The following is a 16,837-nucleotide window of genomic DNA, read 5'->3' on the forward strand; positions in this document are numbered from 1 at the left end:
AGTGTGATCATTTCGCCTATAATATCATCAGTCCCATGCATAAATCAAAATCAAATCAAATCAAATTTATTTATATAGCCCTTCGTACATCAGCTGATATCTCAAAGTGCTGTACAGAAACACAGCCTAAAACCCCAAATAGCAAGCAATGCAGGTGTAGAAGCACTGTGGCTAGGAAAAACTCCCTAGAAAGGCCAAAACCTAGGAAGAAACCCAGAGAGGAATACCAATAGCATTTGGATAGTAACTAGCAGGGGGTGCATAAAGGATAGGCTGGACCAACCGCACACTGGCACTAACACATGGACATGCACACACACACACACACACACACACACACACACACACCACCCAAACACATCACACACACACTTCACACACTTTCACCTGAACAAGAGCAACAGGTGTCACAAACCAGCACGGCTTTGTATGCCAATGACACCCCTGCTGTGGTGCAATAACCGCTCAGGTACATGGTGGGAGTTCCTCCATTCAGCCAGGGGACAAGGTTGCCAGATTCCCACCAACCAACCCCCCCCACCACCACCACCACCACCAACTGGCCGTATCAAACCCCTGTGATCTTAGTCAGAATATTCAGTTACTAATGAACTGGACAGGAATGGCTCCGTTTGGCCCCCTCATTTCAAAGTGTGCTGATTGAAGTGAAGTAGAGAATTCCAGAGGCGAGCGAGCGGGGGTTCTTTGCTGTGATCACTGTGGTATGAGACAGAGAACTGTGTGAGAGAGTAGTGAGATGCCTCTGACTGCGTCTGCCTCCTGCACACAACACGCCACAGCTGCGCTAGAGAGAGAGAGAGGCCTGCGGGCTTCAATGGACAGGGGTCAATAAAAACTCTTTGGGAACAACGCATACCAAATCAGGGGAACACACCAGTCTAGGGGGGGGGGGGGGGCGTCTTTTTCTCCCCACACCACATTTAACTTTTGTGAACTTGTTTTTTTTAGCTCATGTACTTATCTTATTAAACTCCTTTACGCACAAGTACGTACATGAGTTGAAACAACACTTTATCATCGCGCACGGCGGTAAGATCCACGGTGCGGTGAAACTAGAGTGTTTCTTGGGGGAAACTAGACGGCTTTACCAAACGTTGGGATTTAGGAGCGAGTCCCTATTGTTCAAATCCCTCCCCCTTCTTGGGAAGTGGGAGGACCCGAAAAGGCGTTGCAAAAGAGAGAATTGTTTGCAAGCTCAGTCATCCAAAAACGGCCTTTCAATGTGAGAACTTGGGGAGCCGAAGAAAATGTCGGTGGCATCGCAGTAAATTACTAAAGCAGTAGCTTTAGAGGGAAAAGAAAAAGTGAAAAGTGTTTTTTCCCTGAAAATTTACTGAAGTAAAAAGCGGAGAAGGAGATCAAGTGGTGTCGTGAGGAGTGAATTCCAAATAAAGCACGTTTTGGTAAGTTTTTACTTCTACAAGTGATCCATGTTTTGCACTACTACTACACGAAGTAATAACACATGCGTTACAAGTTAACAATATACTTGTATTCGTGGAATAACGGGTGCAATCGAGGTATCATATTTTACGCACGTATGTGTGATAACATAATTGGTTTAAGTTTAGTGTTTCCCATGTTCTTATGTGGATACGGGTACCTTACTAACTTTGTGAGCAACAATTGTTTTGTTTCCAGGTCTTTATTTAATTGCGTTCCATTTCAGGCCAACTCAATAGAAACAAAGACTGCGCGTAATATTTGGGATATGGAACGAAACGGTCATGAAAAATACGAATTTTGAAATGTTATTTTAGAACGGTTGTAAAATATAGTTTTGGGACTCATTGAGTGATGGTGGTAGCTTTTGGCTGCGCTATCATTTCTGCCTTCAGTTTTCGGAATTGCTTCCTTTTTTGCAAAAATCGTTTCTCTAACTTTTCATTTTGGTGTGTGAATACGTTTTTTTTTATTATGTTCGTGATATAAATATATTTGATTTGTGATTCAAAGTTCTCATTTTAAGACCAATAGTGTGTCGATTTTTGCAGGCCTTAGCCTGTAGTTGTTCCCATAGAGAGTAACATAAAACAGGCACCGCAAGCACTGCCAAATTCCATCCTCATATTATTGGTTCCATGCCTACATCTTATTTATTAGCCTGATTCACCATAAAATGGCCTGAACACATTTTGTTTCTCATGACGCAAAGCTTTAACATCACTAATTGCGTGCTTTTAATAACCCACTCCCCTCATCATTAAACCAAACTTCCACTGTGCAAGAATAACCTTATTACAATAAATTGACAGCTGGTCAACTCTTCTGAACCATCAATGTGGTGGAATGGTGCCTAAATGTATTTTAGCTGCAAGCTGTCAACGGCGTCTCATCCCACTGGGCACAGATGTCAGTTCAACGTCTATTTTTGATTAACATTTGGTTGAGTTTTCAACAAACGTGAAATCAAAATAAAATATGACATATGACATTGAATTTAGGTTAAAAGTTGGATGAAAAAAACGGGTGTAAACTACTTAAGTAAAAATATTTTAAAGTACTACTTCAGTAGTTCTTTTGGGTATCTCTACTTAGGGTTAGGGTTAGGTACATTCCTAAGGAAAATAATGTACTTTTTACTCCACACATTTTCCCTGACACACAAAAGTCCTCGTTACATGTTGCATGCTTAGCAGGACAGGAAAATGGTCCTGTTCACACACTTATCAAGAGAACATCATCAAGAGAACACCTACTGCATCTGATCTGGCGGACTCACTAAACACAAATGCATTTTATAAATGGTGCTGTCTGCTTTGCTTAATATAAGGAATTTGAAATTATTTATACTTTTACTATTTGATACTTAATTAAGAATATTTATCAAATACTTTTAGACTTTTACTCAAGTAGTGTTTTACTGGGTGACTTCCACGTTTACTTGAGTAACTTTCTATTAAGGTTTCTATACATTTACTCAAGAATAACAATTGGGTACTTCTTCCACCACTTCAGAAAATAGGAAATTCCCTTACATTGATGACTTTTTGCAAGTTTTCTGCGTTGATTCAACTTCATCACAGTTGAATTATTTAGTTGAAATGACATGGAAACAACGTTGATTCAACCAGTTTTTGCCAAGTGGGATATCATCCCTTTGCTGGGGAATGATTTAATGAGATTTTTTTTTTCTAATCCAGTGGCACTAATGAGCTCTTGGCGAGTCCTCGGGGGGGGGGGGGGGGGGGGGGGGGGGGCTCGGGTTTCATACCTCCAGGTGTCGTTTTGTTATTTCGATTACATTTAGCCTGACTCACTCGCATAGAAAAAACACCACGATTGAACTGACAAGACACCATGTCAGTTGGAGAGAAGAGATTCTTTCAGCTCAATCCATGATGTTAGTTAGATTAAAGGTCGAGAAGAGTTATCTCTTCAATTAAACTGAATAAGTGAATTGGTTTAAAAAGAGGCTATGTATGTTTGGCGTTGGCTGCTGTGCCTCTGTCTGAATATAAGGAACCTCTTGTTTGGTGGCTATGGTGCGGTAGAGCTTGTTGTTGATCATCGGCGGACGGGTGGATCAAAGCTATTCTCTAATTGATTCCAGTCTGCCTGGGTTTCTCTCCTTTCCCAGTCTTCTGACCTTATTTGGTGGCGCAGTTATGAACAGTCATTAGCTATGCGCTGATGAACGCACACATTTTACCATTCCATTTCCATGCCAGCCCAACATTAACCACTCGTTGGTAACAACAGGGTTAAAGATAAGGGTTAGTCCATATGCCTATTTTGGAAAGATAACATCAGGCCTTGAAGTACTGTGAGTTGTTAAAAACACATGGCAGGTCCTTATTTTTTGTTGCCTTAATAGGTGTGTGTTTGACATTGTTTTGGTCCACTCTCAGTAGGTATGTCTTCATCTGTCCATTGGAAGCTTGGCTAGGACTCATTGGATAGATCTAGCCCTGTCTGGGTATGTCTTCATCTGTCCATTGGAAGCTTGGCTAGGACTCATTGGATAGATCTAGCGCTGTCTGGGTATGTCTTCATCTGTCCATTGGAAGCTTGGTTAGGACTCATTGGATAGATCTAGCCCGGTCTGGGTATGTTTTCATCTGTCCATTGGAAGCTTGGCTAGGACTCATTGGATTGATCTAGCCCTGTCTGGGTATGTCTTCTTGGATAGATCTGGTTCTGGCTATAGTAACATTGGGTAGGAGAGCTCTTGTACTGGCTATGTTCTGGCTATGAGTCCATGGTTAGTGGTTACACTGAGTAGGTTCTGGTTGCTGTGTCTTGTTCTGCTTCTGAAGCCATGGATATAGATTGGCACTGAGTCCATGGATAGTTTTTGTTCTGGCTATGACTCTGGGTGTATAGTTCTTATTCTAGATGTGGGACTTTTGAAGTTCTGACTGTGGAAAGGTTTATTGTTTTCTTAGAGGGTGTAACATTTCTGTTAATTGACAAGAGGAGACAACCTGCTGAGGGTAGGCTTTCATCTGTTCTACAGCAGGTACAATCATGCAGTCATAGCAGTCATGCGGGTGTGTGTGTGTGTGTGTGCCTGACTCTGTGTGTGTGTGTGTGCCTGACTCTGTGTGTGTGTTTGTGCCTGACTCTGTGTGTGTGTGTGCCTGACTCTGTGTGTGTGTGTGTCTGACTCTGTGTGCGTGTGTGCCTGACTGTGTGTGCGCGCGTGTGTGTGTGTGCATGATGGTTCTCCAATCAGGATTATGTCTTTACACAGGAATGTGCAGCTTGTCACTCTCGTCTTGAACATTTCCCTCTCATGATGACCTGCATGTTCCAGTGAAGTCAGATCACAGTGTATGATAGGATGTGTATTTCTCGTAGCGTGCACTGTGGAGTGTGTGAAAGAGAGATACTTTAGGCCAGGAATGGGCCACATTGATGGAGTTAGGGGCCACAAAAAAATCTGAATTCATCATGAGGGGCAGCAGTGGCTTGTGGGCTTGCATACTCACATCCATACCCACAAATGCAGTCAGAGCCAGCCCTAGCCTTTTAGGGGCCCTAAGTAAAAAAAAAAAAGAGGGTCCCCCCCAATTGTGAGCAAAACATTTTAGCCCCCCCCCCGCTTGACAGCGGAGATAACCAAATATACGTTTTAGAGTTCATTTCATGCAATTCTACACGTTGCCATAAGGTGGGAAGACGTTTTAGCAGTTTTTAACATGGTGAGACCGATAAACAAAATCAATGGGGGCCCCACGGTAGGTAATTCCACCATGATTTCTACAAGTTTAGATATCTGTCCGCTAGACTCATTTACCAATCTACATTTCATTGACTGTCAGTGACTGACATAACAAGATAAAAACGTCTGATGCACAACCACATTTAGACATTTCACCTTGTGTGTTCTATGATTCTATCTCTCAACAGTAAGACTCCCACTGAGTTCCCAAAAATGTAGATAAAAAAACAACATTTGGTGGTGGGATTGATTGGTGGGTCCGCCAGTTGCACATCCCTGCTTTAGGCTGTAGTAGGGTGTGTGTATCTGTCATTACATGGAGTCTATCCATATCAGCTGGTTCTACTAGTGTTGTAGTGTAATAGAGTGATTATATACACACACATAGCCAACAATAAAGGAGTGCTGTAGTTTAACATTCTCCCAGAGATCCTACCTATTGCTCTGTAGTTTTCCATACAGGGCGTTCTGGCTGTGTAGTTGACATATTGTGCTTTAAGGTTATAGGGGTTGTAGGGTCAGGTTGCTCTTGTCCTGAAGGTTTTAGGTGTCCAGCCTGGAGCGGCAGGTGGCCAGGGTGCAGTACCTTCCCCTGGGGCTCCGAGCCGCCCTGCCTCCCCGGCCAGACCTTGCCACTAATCGAAAGGTTGCTGGATCGAATCCCTGAGCTGACAAGGTAAAAATCTGTCGTTCTGCCCCTGAACAACGCAGTTAACCCACTGTTCCTCCGTCATTGTAAATAAGAATTTATTCTTAACTGAGTTGCCTAGTTAAATAAAGAGTACATTAAAAAACATTTAAAAAGGGGAGGACAGATATAAAGGAGAGCGGTAGCCACGGAGGAGTGAAAAGTCAGCATAGTTTGAGAGGTGTAGACGGTGTCTGGAGCTATATGTGCTTTTGGCCTTTTAGAGGTGTTGAATGTATGTCTCTTACTTGAGACCTGTCACAGTGAGAGTACAGTACCGCACTGAGTCACTTGACTAGAAGTCACCCGTATGTTTGAATAAATGCATGTGTGATCTCCAGCATTAGTGACCCCTAGTTGAGTTGACGCACACTCTGCTGTTTGTGAGAGACTAGTGTTGTCAGATCATTGATAAACTCCAGAGACTAGGTAGATATTTGTTCACCCTCTCAAAGGCCATTCTCCATGAGCACCACCTAGCACGGCAGCACTCTGACTGAAACGCTCAGTACAGTAGTACCCTCTCCCTGTTTCTGTCTTGTTTGTCTCTCTCTCTCTCCCCCCTTCGCTCTTTCTCTCTCTCACTCTCTCTCCCATGCTCTCTCTCTTTCTCCACCTTGCTCTTTCTCTCTCTCTCACTCTCCTCACGCTCTCATTTTCTCCCCCTTCGCTCTTTCTCTCTCACTCTCTCCTCACGCTCTCTCTCTTTCTCCCCCTTGCTCTTTCTCTCTCTCTCACTCTCTCTCCTCACACTTTCTCCTCACGCTCTCTCTCTTTCTCCCCCTTGCTCTTTCTCTCTCTCTCACTCTCTCTCCTCACACTTTCTCCTCACGCTCTCTCTCTTTCTCCCCCTTGCTCTTTCTCTCTCACTCACTCTCTCTCCTCACACTCTCTCCTCACGCTCTCTCTCTTTCTCCCCCTTGCTCTTTCTCTCTCACTCACTCTCTCTCCTCACGCTCTCTCCTCACGCTCTCTCTCTTTCTCCTCCTTCGCTCTTTCTCTCTCTCACTCACCCTCCTCACGCTCTCTCTCTTTCTCCCCCTTGCTCTTTCTCTCTCTCTCTCTCACTCTCTCTCCTCACGCTCTCTCTCTTTCTCCCCCTTGCTCTTTCTCTCTCTCACTCACTCTCTCTCCTCACGCTCTCTCTCTTTCTCCACCTTGCTCTTTCTCTCTCTCACTCACTCTCTCTCCTCACGCTCTCTCTCTTTCTCCTCCTTGCTCTTTCTCTCTCTCACTCACTCTCTCTCCTCACGCTCTCTCGCTTTCTCCCCCTTGCTCTTTCTCTCTCTCTCTCTCTCCACACACACACACACACACACACACACACTGCTGAACAGTTTGTGAGAACAGAACCCCATGGAGCCATCAACTTATTTTGGTTCCCAATGATTTATTCTCCCTCCATTCTTGCACACCATCTTGTGCCAATGTGTTGTGACTGAGTTCTAACTGAATAATCCATCACTTTCTCGGGGACAGTTCTCGGAATGTTACTGTTGTTTATGACAGACAGTGGAATGTCTGCTCTAGGGAGGGATCAACCAATGTCTTACTCTTCAGTTACGCTCAAAGTACTTTTTCATTGGTTATTGTTTGCATATCTGGTTGTTTCTGTGGCTAGGAGTCACTTTTCTCTGTCCAGTAGTTGAAAAGGGAGTAACTGATTATAAAAAAAAACGTAGCAGTTACGTTACCAGCAAAAATATTGTAATCCGATTACAGATTATTTTGAGAAACTAGATGATTACTTATTGGATTACATTAAAATTTAGAAAGGATGCTTGTGAAAAAATACATTATGGCACTTTTCTATTTTCTCAATGACATTTAATCAGCATTGAAAAAAGGCGCAAGTTTAAGTTTATTCCACGTGAGCGAGTCTGACCACAAGTCAGAGACCACTGTGATGACACACCAAATGTGTTTGATGGATCCTTTTTGTCTTCTTCTAATGCCTCTTAGGGGGAAAGTAATCGGATTACATTCATGAGTTTAGGTAATCCAAAAGTTACGTGACAAATTACAATTTTGGACAGGTAACTAGTAACTGTAACAGATTACATTTAGAAAGTAACCTACCAACCCTGCAGTAGTATTTCAGGGTCCGGGGTTGTTGAGTTTGTTCTCTAATTCAAAAGACGTGCAATTTGTCACTCAACTATTTTTCAGTTAGTATCAGGAAGAAAGGTGATAGTGATTTGATTTTTCAGTTAGTATCAGGAAGAAAGGTGATAGTGATTTGATTTTTCAGTTAGTATCAGGAAGAAAGGTGATAGTGATTTGATTTTTCAGTTAGTATCAGGAAGAAAGGTGATCGTGATTTGATTTTTCAGTTAGTATCAGGAAGAAAGGTGATAGTGATTTGATTTTTCAGTTAGTATCAGGAAGAAAGGTGATGGTGATTTGATTTTTCAGTTAGTATCAGGAAGAAAGGTGATAGTGATTTGATTTTTCAGTTAGTATCAGGAAGAAAGGTGATGGTGATTTGATTTTTCAGTTAGTATCAGGAAGAAAGGTGATAGTGATTTGATTTTTCAGTTAGTATCAGGAAGAAAGGTGATGGTGATTTGATTTTTCAGTTAGTATCAGGGAGAAAGGGGATAGTGATTTGATTTTTCAGTTAGTATCAGGAAGAAAGGTGATAGTGATTTGATTTTTCAGTTAGTATCAGGAAGAAAGGTGATAGTGATTTGATTTTTCAGTTAGTATCAGGAAGAAAGGTGATGGTGATTTGATTTTTCAGTTAGTATCAGGAAGAAAGGTGATGGTGATTTGATTTTTCAGTTAGTATCAGGAAGAAAGGTGATGGTGATTTGATTTTTCAGTTAGTATCAGGAAGAAAGGTGATGGTGATTTGATTTTTCAGTTAGTATCAGGAAGAAAGGTGATGGTGATTTGATTTTTCAGTTAGTATCAGGAAGAAAGGTGATGGTGATTTGATTTTTCAGTTAGTATCAGGAAGAAAGGTGATGGTGATTTGATTTTTCAGTTAGTATCAGGAAGAAAGGTGATGGTGATTTGATTTTTCAGTTAGTATCAGGAAGAAAGGTGATGGTGATTTGATTTTTCAGTTAGTATCAGGGAGAAAGGGGATGGTGATATGGGTCATACTACCATCATAGGCAAAGGTGATAAAACTGATCTATTTCTCAGGACTGCACGTCATCATTATTCCCAGACATGTGGAAACCTGTCTCTTAACTGGATGGATGGAGTATGACGTCTTTCCCTGGCCTGGGATAATACCACTAGTCTATTTCTGTTGCTTCATTCATAAATCAGAAGAACTGGTCTGAGAACAGCAGCACAGTAGTAGCACAGTAGTTTGTGATGCTATCTTGTCCTGGTGTGACAGCGAGCTGCACAGGTCTTCCTGTGCAGATTATCCCAGTTTCTGCCTGTGTTCGTTTGTCTATTGCTATTGGCACAGGTCTGTGTATTGTCTGTCTGCACATGTGCAGTCCTGCGTTTTGGCCTGCTTCTCTTTTAGTCCGGAACGACATCAATATCGTTTGAGTGACAGGACACATGGAACTCTCTGTCAGAGAGTCTCAAACACACACGCGCGCGCGCGCGCGCACACACACACACACACACACAGCTGTAATCCAGCTTCTGACACTCAACGCTCCTTTTGAAATGAGCCTCCATCATATGTTCCTGTGGCAGTTAGGGCTCAAGGCGACACACACACACACACACACACACACACACACACACACACACACACACACACACCTGAACTTTATGACTATGTAATTAAGCATTCTAGTAGTTCTCTATAGTACATGACCCCTATCTCTTAGCCATCTCTCTCCTTTCTCTATGCCATAGCCCTATATTTTCTCCCTCCCTTATTTTCTCCTATTTTTCCCAAGGCTGTTTCTTATATCTACGTTCTATCACCTCTGTGCTAGATGCCCCCTTGTTGTCCCCCATGATGAAATCAGGGAAGGGACTGTGGTCTCCGTCCGTTAGTATGCTTGTTCGTACATTAGTCACACGCGATATCTCAGACAGCACTGGCCTGATTTTGATAAAACTTGGTTGAATGATGCAGCTAAATTTGGTATGCATGTTGCAAACACTGTCAAGACTTAACATAGGCAAGAACATTCATATTGACCTCACGGTGGCGCTATAACTTGATCTGTTTGACTCAGTGATGAAATTTGGCACACATGCTCAGGGATATGAGTCAAGCTAACCTAGACTATATCTCAAACACCACTGGCCCGATTGTGATGAGATTTGGGTGAATGATGGGTCTTGCCATAGAGATGCGTCATTTACAAAATTGCACTGATCGGCCCAAGAGGGGCACTGGATTGTTCAAGGGGGACGCAATGTTTAATTTTGCCTTGTTCTATATGTATCTTTCTTTCTCTCTCTCAATTTCTCTCTTTCTCTGTCGTGTCTCCCTGCCTCCTTAGAGAGAGCAGTATAGGAGGAGGCAGGATGGGCTGGGCAGAGCTCTCCTGGTTCCTACTGAATAATAGGGAGAAATGTCTCTTGATTTATAATTGGTTCTATTCACTCTGATGTATGAGCTGCCAAAGGAGCTAGGGGCCCCTTCCATTCCCCTCCGTCTTCTCTCATTCCTCCCTCCCTCCCTCCCTCCCTCCCTCACTCACTCACTCACTCCCTCCACTGCAGCCTTGGAAGAACTCACAGGGAGTAGGTTGTATGTATGTGCAAATGTACATGGGTGTATGCACATGTGTTTTATGACTCTGTTGTTGCTGCCAATTCCCCTGCACAGCAGGAAATGCAGACTTGTAGTATATTTAAGTTTTATAAAATGTTCTACAGTTTGTCATTTCCACTTTAAACTTTCAGACTTGACTTGCCCTAACAAAATTATATCAACCCCTACAAAAATGTTTATTAATTATAATCCAATTTCCTGTGGATGCAGGATTATTTTTTTCCTGTTGTAGCAAACTGGCTCAAATTAAGATCCTACATCTGTAAGAATGACAAACTTTCGGAAGTGGCAAGATGGCGAACTGAACGTAGCTAAAGTTAAGTCGGAAGTTTACACACACTTAGGTTGGAGTCATTAAAACTTGTTTCTCAACCACTCCACACATTTCTTGTTAACAAACTATAGTTTTGGCAAATCGGTTAGGACATCTACTTTGTGCATGACACAAGTAATTTTTCCAACAATTGTTTACAGACAGATTATTTCACTTATAATTCACTGTATCACAATTCTAGTGGGTCAGAAGTTTACATACACTAAGTTGACTGTGCATTTAAGCAGCTTGGAAAATTCCAGAAAATGATGTCATGGCTTTAGAAGCTTCTGATAGACATTTGACATCATTTGAGTCAATTGTAGGTACACTTGTGGATATATTTCAATGTCTACCTTCAAACTCAGTGCCTCTTTGCTTGACATCATGGGAAAATCAAAAGAAATCAGTCAACATTTTTGTAGACCTCCACTAGTCTGGTTCATCCTTGGGAGACATTTCCAAACGCCTGAAGGTACCACGTTCATCTGTACAAACAATAGTACGCAAGTATAAACACCATGGGACCACGCAGCCGTCATACCGCTCAGGAAGGAGATGCATTCTGTCTTCTAGAGATGAACGTACTTTGGTGCGAAAAGTGCAAATCAATCCCAGAACAACAGCAAAGCACCCTGTGAAGATGCTGGAGGAAACAGGTACAAAAGTATCTATATTCACAGTAAAACAAGTCCTATATCACCATAACCTGAAAGGCCACTCAGCAAGGAAGAAGCCACTGCTCTAAAACCGCCATTATAAAAGCCAGACTACGGTTTACAACTGCACATGGGGATCGTACTTTTTTGGAGAAATGTCCTCTGGTCTGATGAAACAAAAATAGAACTGTTTGGCCATAATGACCATAGTTATGTTTGGAGGAAAAAGGGGGAGGCTTGCAAGCTGAAGAACACCATCCCAACCGTGAAGCACGGGGGTGGCAGCGTCATGTTGTGGGTGTGCTTTGCTGCAGGAGGAACTGGTGCCCTTAACAAAATAGATGGCATCATGAGGGAGGATAATCATGTGGATATATTAATATCGGGGACACCAGCCTGGTTTTCATAGCTGATTTTGAAAATACTTTTGATAAAGTGCGACTGAATTTTATATATAAATGCTTAGAATATTTGATTTTTGGAGAATCTCTTTTAAAATGGGTTAAAGTTATGTATAGTAAGCCTAGGTGTAAAATAGTAAATAATGGCTACATCTCAGAAAGTTTTAAGCTGTCAAGAGGAGTAAAACAAGGTTGTCCACTATCGGCATATCTATTTATTATTGCCATTGAAATGTTAGCTGTTAAAATGAGATCAAACAATAATATTAAGGGATTAGAAATCCATGACTTAAAAACAAAGGTGTCATTGTACACTGATGATTCATGTTTTCTTTTAATACCACCATTAAAATCCCTCCACAGCCTCATAGAGGATCTAGATACATTTGCTAACCTCTCTGGATTAAAACCAAATTATGATAAGTGTACTGTATTATGTATTGGATCACTAAAAAAATAGAACTTTTACATTATCATGTCGTTTACTAATAAAATGGTCTGACGGGGATGTGGACATACTCGGTATACAAATCCCGAAAGATAGAAATGATCTCACTCCAATACATTTTTATAGAAAGTTAGCAAAAATATATAAAATCTTGCTACCATGGAAATGAAAATACCTGTCTATTTGTGGAAAAATCACCCTGATTAACTCTTTAGTCATATCACAGTTTACCTATTTGCTTATGGTTTTGCCTAAACCTAGTGACCTGCTTTTTAAATTATATGAACAAGAAATATTACATTTGATTTGGAATGGCAAATCAGACAAAATTAAACGGGCCTATTTATATAAGGAATATGAATTTGGAGGGCAGAAATGATTAAATATTAAAGCATTAGACCTCTCACTAAAGGCATCAGTTATACAAAAGTTATACTTAAATCCAAACTGGTTCTCTAGTAAATTGGTAGGAATGTCTCATCCTATGTTCAAGAATGGCCTTTTCCCCTTTATTCAGATTACACCTGCTCACTTTCGGTTGTTTTGAAAAGGAAATAATCTCCAAAATGTCGTTATTTATTAAACAAGCCTTAGAAAGTTGGTTGCAATTTCAGTTTAATCCATCTGAAAAGACAGAACAAATAATACAACAAATATTGTGGTTGAACTCATATATACTAATCGATTTAAACAAACATATTTTTCGATAAAATGTAAAAAATAAAAAAAAATGATATTTTTGTGAATGATATAAATAGGACTGGTGGAGTTATCTCACACATGCAGCTAACACAGACACATGGAAATGTCTGCTCTACCCCAAATTACAACCAACTAATTGCAGCATTACCACAATGGAAGAGGCAAGTAGAAGGGGAAAAAAGTATGGTACTTGTATGTCGGCCCTGTATTAAAGACCATAAATGGTTAAAGAAAAGTGTGATAAATAAAAACATACCAATTTCATTTAAGGACCAAAAAACTGACAGCTGTGCCATTTAAATTGCAAAAATAGTTGGGAAGAGATTTTCAATGTACAGATTCCATGGCACGTGGTTTATGAATTGACACGCAACTCAACGCCGGAGTCAATACACATCGGGATATTTTTTTAAATTATATCTCGTATTGTTTTGACTATTGCAATATTATGGTGAGCAATATGTTTGAAACAACATCAAATCACAATAAAATCACAGTATCGAATCGCAATACATATAGAATCGCAATACATATCGTATTGGCACCTAAGTATGTTGATAATATGGTATCGTGAGGTCCCTGGCAATTCCCAGCCCTATAATCCATGTACATGGCTGTACATATGTAGGATCTTTATTTGATCCAATTTCCTACAGCAGGAAAATAATCATACAGGAACAGGAAATGTGAATTATTATTATTACTATTATCGTTATTATTAGTATTAGTGTTATTTTTAGTATTCTGTGGATTATAATTAATTTACATTTTTTGTAGGGGTTGATACATTCATCTTTAGGGTGAATCAAGTCTGACATTTTAAAGTGGAAATTACAAACTTTAGAAGCCTTTTTAAACCTTGAATACACTATAAGCTTGCATTTCCTGCTGTGCATGAAAATGCTCAGCAACAAAAGAGTGATCAAATTAAGATCCTTGTATGTTTGTTAGGTGAGTTTGTGGAGGGTTGGAGTGGTCTTCGTTTTTTATAGTCTATATGGAAACATTTCTGGAGTTAGCTTCAAGGGTTTGAATTTTTTGATGCCTCTGTGAGTATACTTTTTCTAACAGTGTGTGTGTGACTGATAATGGGCATTAGTTTGGTGTCTTCTCTCACACACACACACATATTATAGGCTCTTACATTTTTAAATGTAACCTTTATTTAACCACTCAAGTTGGTTAAGAACAAATCTATATTTACAATGACGGCCTACACCGACCAAACTCTAACCCGGACGGCGCTGGGCCACCCTATGGGGCTCCAAATCACGGCCGGTTTTGCTCCAGCCTGGATTCGAACCAGGGTGTCTGTTGTGACGCCTCAAGCACTGAGATGCAGTGCCTTAGACCGCTGCGCCAGTCGGTAGCCCCAATTGCATCAGACCTTCCATAAACAAACACTGTATAACCTCAAAACATGGTAAAATGTATAATTTTGATAACATGGAAGGTCACTCCTTACATCCATAGCTGTGTCTATGATTTGATAGTGGATACATTTCTCCTGCTCCTTCCCTCCCCTTTTTACCAAAACAGTGGCAGTGTCGTTGTTGTTTGAACTGCAGATTGCCCCTTTAACATATATCGGCCTAGTAAAGTCTTTATGAAACATCCATCCTCTCATCCCAACCTGTTGCCTGCTTATAAACTGTGTTTGATTGTAGAGGAAGTAATGCCCAGGGGGGTAGTGGGTAGGGCTCAGTCAGGTGGTGCTAGTTCCCATGGCCCGGGAGGACACACAGGAAGACATCCATCCAGTGTCCGCCAGGACCAGGAAGGAATGTGGCCGTGACAGTATGTGTTAGTTAGCCATGGCATTGTGAATGCTGCAGTAGCCCCATAATTAGCATTGGCTGGTTAATTCTGCCTTGTTATATAAAATATGCAAATGCCGTGGTGCCTAATTGATTAGAGCCCCCCCTGGGCCTGGCTTGATCTCACTTGTTAATCCCCGAGACGGCCTGGTGCTCGTTAGCGTGGATGGAGTGGATGGGCTGTGGCGGGGGGTAGCTCACTAATACTTTGTGAAGGGTGTGGGGGGGGGGGTCCCAACCTCGTTAGATGATGCTTTTGATGTGTAATTTTTGGGGCATAGGAGCGGTTGATGTCTAGAGATGTTGAGAGGGGGGTTGTGGGTGCTCAGCTAAGAGAGAGAGGGGTATGAATGGGGCGTGGTCGGCTGGGTTCCACCTGCTGGAGCGGGATCATCTGCCAACCTCAGACCTCGCTGGGGGGCATGTTCAGGAAGGCAGAACGTTCTGATGGAAATGCCTTGTAAAGTGTAGTGAACTTATGGACTCCCTAATCTACATGACATAGACTTGTGTGTGTCCTATAATCTACATGACATAGACTTGTGTGTGTCCTATGTACCTAATGCATTTCTATCTGAACGTTTTATAACATTGGTTGTAGCACATGGAACAGGACCCAGAACTCTCCAGAATGCTGAGGCCTAGCCATAGCATGGGGACCTGGGAGAAACTGTTTCCTGTTGACTAGAGCTATGGTTGTTTAGGTAAAGTCTATGCTTTTAAAGCTACAGTCTAGGATGAAAAACAAAAACAAAACGGCAGCCCCTTCACCCCCAACCCTCACCCATCTAAGACTGAACCACACCACCACCCCACTCACCTCTCCACTTGTTTTGGTAAACAGCTGAGGGAACGGGCTAAGTAATTCATCTCAAATTCTTTACAACTATGGGATCCATTTTCCACTTGAGAGCAGAGCTGTAGCTGTTGTTTTCGTCTTGTCTTCTCCACTCAGCCCCAGCCTGACCAAAGGGCCAGCAACCAGATTGACTGAGTGAGGGGAAAATATGTTGGACACATTCAAACAACGCTCTCACACGCGCTCACACACTCACACACCCTCTCATTGACAAGACCCTGTGTCCTCCTGCTCGCCTGCCAGTTGACATCCCCTCTATTCATTTAGACCCCATTCTGCTTCTCAGTCAACCCCTCTCCAGCCCCTTCACCCCCAACCCTCACCCATCTAAGACTGAACCACACCACCACCCCACTCACCTCTCCACACTACTATCAACCCCCCCCCCCCCCCCCCCCCCCCCCCCATCCCTCTCACACACACACTTCTCCTCTCCTCCGTTGAGCGGCCCCCATCATCAGCTCTTCCTGGGGCCCTTCAGAGTAGTATCTCTCCTTTCTCTCTGGGAGTCTGCGGGGTCTTTGTCTGCCCACCGGCCCACTGCTTCACAATGACGCTCCACTCTATTAAGGTGCGTTCTGCCTGTTAGCGTCGCCAGGGGCAACCGGCCTCCCGCATGGCAGCTATGCAGCGCGGCATTGAGGGCCGGCGGGCCCGAGCAGAGCAGTTGAACCCAGTACTCCTCACACTTGACACCGCATGTGTTTATCTAAAGGGGGGCCATTGTGATGTTTGGATGGGGGGTAGTGAAGGACGTAAAATGGTGGGTAGGAAGAGAGAGATGGACGAGGAGGGCGGTGATAAATATTCAACAGTTCAGCTCCTCAGAAGGAGTTGCCTACCCAACAACCCTAGCCCCCTCTCCTCTCTCCCCCACCCTCCTGTGTCCTCTCTCTCCTCTCTTCCTCAACCCTCCTGTCTCCTCTCTCCCCCACCCTCCTGTGTCCTCTCTCTCCTCTCTTCCTCAACCCTCCTGTTTCCTCTCTCCCCCACCCAACTGTGTCCTCTCTCTCCTCTCTCCCCCACCCAACTGTGTCCTCTCTCTCCTCTCTTC

The 16,837-nt window shown here is 42.5% G+C and overlaps 1 protein-coding gene across 1 annotated transcript in view; it reads left to right on the top strand.

The window, feature by feature from the left end:
- The first annotated feature begins 1,013 nt into the window (after positions 1–1,013).
- The window catches only part of boc (BOC cell adhesion associated, oncogene regulated), a 53,366-nt gene continuing 37,542 nt past the window's right edge, over positions 1,014–16,837 (top strand). Inside the window, exon 1 of the mRNA XM_036935014.1 lies at positions 1,014–1,424. The gene's annotated coding sequence lies outside the window, so the exon portion shown is untranslated. The remainder of the gene's footprint in view (positions 1,425–16,837) is intronic.

Source organism: Oncorhynchus mykiss, chromosome 11 (genome assembly GCF_013265735.2).
Source record: "Oncorhynchus mykiss isolate Arlee chromosome 11, USDA_OmykA_1.1, whole genome shotgun sequence".
Taxonomy (NCBI): Eukaryota; Metazoa; Chordata; class Actinopteri; order Salmoniformes; family Salmonidae; genus Oncorhynchus; species Oncorhynchus mykiss.